A 7,482-nucleotide genomic window follows, 5' to 3' on the forward strand; every position below is an offset into this window, starting at 1 on the left:
ACTGCATTTCCTTGTGAACACCTCATTATTATTTTTTTTTTTTGTAAATATGTCTTAGTAATTGTTTGCACTGGTTGTGCAGATTTTATCACACTTCAACCAGTTCCCTTGCTTCTGACACTTTAGTTTGCCAGTATAAGCTTTCCTATTCTCCTGTATGCCAGCTGCTTTGTGTGTCTAATAGGTCCATTCATTATCTTTGTTTGGCCTTTGCACCCCTTCTTCACTCACATTAATCTTTTTTTCCTTTCTTGCTATGTGCTTGTTGCTTGAAAAGAAGATGAAAGTATAATCTAAAATGCCAATCTCCTTTTCCAAAGATATACTATTTTGGACACTTTATGTGGAAAAATAATACAAATGAATGAAACAGATAGTTGAAAATGTTATTAATTGTAAAGTTCTGTAGAGACTTAACTATCAAAATTCTCACTGATGTTACCCAACAGCTAGCCTGCCCAGTATGGTGATCTACAATTATTATCTGGCCATAGAGGCTCTCATCCTTAGTGGTGTTATCCAAGCACAAGGATTAAGCTTGAAAACAAGCCCTACATTCTATTTCTTTTTAATCCTGTGAAGCCTTTGGGTACTGAAGACAGGAAATTCTATCTGCTGGATACTCAAGTTCAACTGCAATTCTTGCAAAACTTTCCAACCTCTGACAGTCCCATTCCTGAATTTAGGAGTGGAAAAGTTGTTCATGTGTTACTATCACACTAGACTCTTGTCATGCAAAACTGGCAGTAAAATTAGTAAAATGCAACGTGCTTGACTATTGGCAGTCAAACATCTGCAATTTTGTCACTTATAGAATGAAACTCCTTCTTAACCATGAGGGCAAGCAGCATAGTTTGAAAACCATTGTAGTGTTGATATTGCACTCTTGAAGTCAGTTTCAGTTGGAACTGGACCCGGCCTCAGCAAATATTGCCAAAACCTTAATGTCATTATACTTTAATATTCTGTCATCACCACCAAGTATACTATAACTGTCCTTTTCCCATATCACCTGAAAGAGGGGAATGAAGAAGATGATGATTACTTTGGAAGACTAAGAAAAGGTCTTGGACAGAAAACTGGATACACAAAGTATAAATTAAGTCAAGTCAGTCCCGAGGCCACAGCGACTGTTGGGGCACATTTGATGTAGTAGTAACTTTCCTCCATTTTTCCTGGTCTTTTCCTTCCTGGCAATCCTTGTAATTTTAACCCCATGCAGTCTTTGACATTGGTGTTCCAGCTTGTCCTAGGTCTTCCTCCTTTTCTTCATCCATCCACAGCACCCGGCAGGATAGTATTGGTAAGGGTGCCAGGCCTTCTTTACATGTCCAGATCACTGCATCTTTCTTTTTATGATTTTGAGTAAGTGTTTGTATTTGCTGACTTCTTGCCTGATTTGATGTTTCACAGATTCATTTGTTCTGTGTATAGTATAGGGTATGCATGGAAGTCCTTCTGAAGTATCATATTTCAAAGGTTTAATTTAGTTTTCCTAGTGACTGTTCAGGTCTCGCAACCATAGAGAGTTGTTGCAATGACAATAGCATGTAGTAGGTGAAGTTTCGTTTTCATTGTGATGTTGCTGCTAGTCCAGATTTTCTTCAGCTTTGCTAGTTATCCAATAACAATGGCTATTCATGTTTTTACTTGTTTTTCTGATGTAACATTTTCTGTGATAGTTGCTCCAAGGTATTTAAAGTGTGTTACTTTTTCTAGCTCCTCATTACCAATTTTTACTGATACATTATCATGGGTACTGGCACAAAATACAGTTAAAGCAATAAAAATACCATTCCAGTTAGTGCAGTAGTAAAAACTGGGTAAGACTGACTCTAAAGGAAGTGTACAGGAACACTAGGAGACAGTGAATAGTAGATAAAGTAATGAACATGACTTCAGATGTGGACAAGAAGGATGGAAGAAAAGCGCTGAGGCACTTGAGAATGTAAAAAAGTGTGTAATGGTAGCAAATTATATAAAAGAAGGTGGACTGACTGGATCTTTCATCAAGTTCCAAAACTAAATAAGGAATAAGTCACAAGATAAACAACAACTGAAGATACAGAGGCAAAAATGGGTATGCATGGAGAAACTTTAGAGAAATTCAAGAGAATAAAGTGTCACATTCTGAGGAGAATTGAATGTACATTTTCATCCACATGGCTGTTTCTCCTACTCATTCTTAGAAGTGCTTTAAAATGGCTATCGATATGTCCTACTCCATTTATACTCTGTTGCAATTCAGTTTTGCAAAAAAAAACGCAGTTGGCATAACTGACAACCATATGATTTGGCAATAGTCACCTTTTTACCTAGTAGTATGGTAGCTGAGGCAGTGCAGTCACCATCCTTGGAGCTGTTCAAGATGAGGCTGGATAAGCACCTTGTTGAGCTTGTTTGAGCCCAATAACTACCTGCCTATGGCAGGAGACGTTTCTGGTCATTGACAGAACTGGGTTTATGCACCAACATCAGATAATTTTTGTTTTACCTGCAGCATTTGCACTATCAGTGCTTGTCTGGTTGGATAATGAAAGAAGTGTTAATGGTACCAATTAAGAAGTGAGAAAATGATTTATTGCTCTTTGTTACTTTCCAGGTCAGTAGATATGCAACAGGAAAATACACATCCAGCAATCTAAAGACAATTTAAACTGAAATGGTTCTTTGCAATTTAGGCATTTAATTAAAGGCTTTAAAGTTTAATTAAAAAGTTAAATCATTTGTCTGTTTCTGGAAAAAAAGTGCTTTTGTGTTTGGATCAATTACATAACATAAAACATAGTAAGATAAATATACTGCTTTCTAGTCTGAAGTTATAGCATTTTCATGCATAACAGCACAGGGCATAAAAATGTATTCAGGGAGATAGAAATGAATAGATATATGGTTCTATTAAACACAGGGTAGAAAGTAAGTTCTGATGTAAAAGGATATTTTTCATTTTCTTTATTTTTTTAAGAAGATGCAAAAAATATGTACCTTTAACTACATAATCCGAACAATGCGAAGGGAAAAAACAGTCCTTGAAGTGATACTTTCAATAACTATAACACACATCCTTTATATATAGTGGCAATAAATGCTCTGCCAAACACCATGAAAAGATACTAAGAAAATATCCTTTAGTGGCAGTTGTTTAATTGCCAAGTTTTGTTGGGAATCAGATTTGTTTTAGGTTAATTGCATGATCACATACTATTATTTCCATAAAATCTGTGTCTAATTTATTGTATTTGTTCCATGGATGAATTTGGATTATAAAATGAAAAAGATGTTACCGGTGCAGGTGTCTGTAGGATTGCTGCATCAATTGGAGAAGCTGGAAAGTGTCTGTATTAGATTGCAGGAAGGGTAACGATACTCTTACGGTAGAGACAACTGATGTTGCCTTGGAGATTTGGATTCTGTTCTTGCCACTGCTAAAGAGTTTGTATGTGATAATAGACAACTCACTTTAATCAAACTTTTCACTAATTGTCTTCCTCATTTTCTCAGTGCTTGACTTTGAAACCCTAAGGTCTCATTTACTGAACTGCTGAGCACTCACAGCTGTCAATGAAGTCATTGGGGTACCTTTAAACATCTGAAGTGCTTGCTACAGAATGCTAAGTAATATGAAAAATTAGGTTCTAGGTTCCTCAAATTGGATGCCCAAATTAGTAACAACTTTGACCATAATCTCTTTGTGCCTGAATTTTCCAATTTGTAAATTCAGGACGTTACCATGTCTTCGTCTTATGGCAATGTTATGAAGTTATATTTTAATATTAATTTTTATATTTAATTTTTATTATTTATGAAATGTTTAAATGCGGCATTGATTAAAAATGTGAGAAAGCTCAAGAGGAAAATTAGTAATTATTGAGTAATATGTGGTAGGAAGGCAAGGGGCAACAATAAGGAAAACAAATATTGAAAATTTTCTCATAAATGAGCACCATCCATCCTGTGCACTGAATGACATAGAGTACAGTGAAAGATGTAGTGTGAGATTATGTTATTAAAGAGTGTATCTCAATGTATGCACATAAAAGATGGTTGAACTAAGCTTGTACAGGCAACCTTAATTCTGGCACTTCCTAACTGTTGAGTGCTTGTCTTTAATACAGGAACATAAATTTGGAAGATACTACCTGTACCATTGAGTTCAGTCCCCTGCAGTTATTGGAAACTATTACAGATATTAAGTCTGCTGAACCATGCTTCACAAGAATATTCATTCCAGACTTTTCCACACGCCAGTCACCTTACAACAAACCTAGGATCTTTAATAAAAAAAACAACCCAAAGGCCTTGTGAACTACTAAAATATTCCATGGGAAGAGAGCAGGAGGGACTAAAGGCACCTTCAGTGTGTTGGGATGGAGGGAAGGGAGAGGAGGCACCTGTTTCCTCTCCCAGAGCTGCCCCCTCTCCCTTCCCTCTCTTCCCTGGCTCTGTATTCTGTTTGATAGATGTCTCTGTGCATGTTCTTTCACAGCGGCTGATGAAATGAGCTCAGACTCATGACAGCTTATGCTTATCTGATTTTGGTAGTCTTTAAAGGTTATCTTAACTAAAGTACATCTTTGAAAGCATCAAACTTCTCAATAACCCCAAGACATTGTATGTCTATTACTACCCTGTCAAAAATTACTACAGTGCTCAGCCTTCCTTTACCAGTAAGAAACTAGGCTTTACCTTGAGACCATTTTCTCTTGATCAGTCAGTATAACACATGTGTATAATCTTCTAACAGCTGAAGATTAACCTATTTAACCTAGTAGCTTCAATATTTTTGACAGATAAATAGTTCATCACTGAATCTCAAAGTAAGAGAAATGGAAAATGCATTGAGTCTATTTGTTAGAATAGAAATATTGCTATATATATTTTTGAAAAGTGATAATCAATTTTGAATTATTAACAACACACAAGGAAAAATAAATAATACAGACAATGACTATCATTACCAGAGGCATAGACTCCTACCCATTTAATCCTGACTCTGAAATGTCATAGGTTAATCTGCAGATGGTTTATTAATGTGTGTTTTGAGAGTAGGATTATTATATGAGTATGTATAAAAACAGGGGAGAAGCCTTTCTGTCCACATACTCTAAGGAGGGGACAGGATTAATGTAGCAGTTCAGGCATATGTACATTTTACTAAAGTTATGGCAGAAACATGGATGAGAGAAAGTGAAGTAACTATTTAATTTTATCTATTGTCAAAATCAGGATTAAAATGTTGTTTTAAAATATCTTTCTTCCCTGTAACGTCTGCTACAAAATGACTGGTGCTATGTTTTATAAATTCCTAGCCCTTGCTTCCTTGCCTTTTTTGTGCAGGTTAATTATATTCCTGAACCTTTGTCACATTATTTATCTGGAGGGCCCTGATTATGCATTACACATCAGCATTCATAACTCACAAAGCCCAAGATAAGCACTGTATTCAAAGGTGAAACAATATTATTAAAAGTCTTAAAACTCTAAAAAATATTCATGAGTTAAAATTTGAGGATTTTCTTACTGGATAATAATTCATCTAACACAGAGGCAGACTTTAGTTGTATTCTGATGAAAGGTGTAAGTTGTTTTGCAAAAATAGTGTCTATGGCAGAGGTGAAAATGACGTTCATTGGGTTATTGATATAGAAGCATTCTTCATAGAAAGAGTGACATGTATGGCCCCTTGCTGGTTAGTTATTAAGGGACTTGGTGGATTAGGCTCTTTGCTGAGGGAACACATTGCCTAGGCAATTTGGAGAATGTCTTCATTGGAGTTTTTCAGGAAAAGGCTGGATGAGCAGTTCAGAGGACCGTTGAAGAAAGAGTGGTGCCTGCGTTCCCGCAGGGGGTTGGACCAGCTGACCCTGGAGCTCCCTTCAAATCCTATCATTCTGTGATAAAGAGAGATTCACAGATGCTGCAGTTGAGGGCTGAGCCTAGTGAAGAACTAAAAGCGTGAACAGATAGTGCAGTAGTGCCCAGCCTTTTTGCCTGATGGACTGGATTGGCAGTGCCTGGTCTGTCTACAGGGCAAATCTAGCTGGGGCTCCCAATCTGGGCAGGCAAGGTGGGCACCTCTGGCTGTATAGAGGTGGGAAGGGCTGAGGGGGGGATGATGGCAGGTCAGCTTCCATGCAGGCCTGCAGGGGAAGGAGCTTGACCTTGCCATATGGAGAGCAAAGGGAGTATGGGCCAGCCCTGGGGGGTGGGGGGGAGAAGAGAATACTCCCAGGACCCAACCCAGCCACATGGCCTAGCTCCAACAGGAGGAAAGCTTGGCTCTGACTGGCCCCTTAGGGAATGGGGTTTAGAAATTTGGTGTGGGGAAGTTGGCTGTTTTATTGGCCATTTCTCCACCACTGCCAAATTTCCAGACCCATGGGGAGCCCCATGAGTTGGATGCAATGGCTCTACAGGCTGCACTTGGCCCACGTGCCAGAGGTTGAACACCACTGAGATTTGTCCATTGGCCTTTTCTTCCCGCTACTAATGCACTAAAAGAGAACTGCATTTGTGACTATAAGTCTAGACACAGAGGGTTTGCAGTTTGTGTTTCTGCAAGTGGCACCACCTGTGTAGTTTTGTTGAGATTTTTGCCATCTCTTTTGTACTTGGGCACATTTTGTAATTAAAACACTGTAGGAATAAATAGCCTGAACCTGTTTCTCCAGTTTCTCCTGCTATATGGCTTGTGAGTCCTCAAAATCTGCTAGTGTGCAGCAAAGGAGCAGAAATATATAGATATGCACTGTCAGGTTAATTTGGATGTTAGCAAATACATACCACAGGAGGTTTTTTGAACAATTTCTGTGTTAACTGTGTTCACATTAAAATAACGTATGACTCCAGGGACAGATCCAGAGAGGGCACTGTAATGTGGCTGCATGTCTTTTCAGATTGGACAGCACTGCAGGAGACTCTGGGGACTCTTTTAAAGTCCCAAAAGCAAGTAAGACTCCCCCACTTCACCGCTATGCTGAAAGGCCTGTCCCCTCCCCTGCCTTCCCCACTCCTGTTGCTGCTCTTCCCAATATTCCCAGGGCAGGGGAAACTTCAAAGTCACTCCAGCCAGGCTACATGGGTCCTGGGCTCAGCAGGGAAATGACAGTGGTGGCAATGATGGACTGGAGGAGGGAACCACTTTCCACTTCTGTTGTTGGGCTGAGTCCAGTCCCATGCAGCCTAGCTGGAGAGGGCAGGGGTGGCTATGAAGCTTCCCCCGCTCCTAGGAATATGGGGAAAACAGCAGCAGGTCAGGAAGTGAGAGAAGGGGATGGGAGAGGACATACCTTTGATTATGATGGGGCAGGGGGATTCTTACCTGCTCTGGGGACTTAAAAAAAGTCCTCAAGCCTCCCACAGTGTGGTCTGTCCACAGTGGTGGCCATGGGGAGGAGGCATGGAAGTACACCCCTGGAACATGGGTGGCTGCTCCTACACCCCTTTGCCAAATCCTGGGTCCACCCCTGTATGACTCAATTA

This window comes from Crocodylus siamensis, chromosome 1, assembly GCF_052110815.1.
Source record: "Crocodylus siamensis isolate JL-2025a chromosome 1, ASM5211081v1, whole genome shotgun sequence".
Lineage (NCBI taxonomy): Eukaryota > Metazoa > Chordata > Crocodylia > Crocodylidae > Crocodylus > Crocodylus siamensis.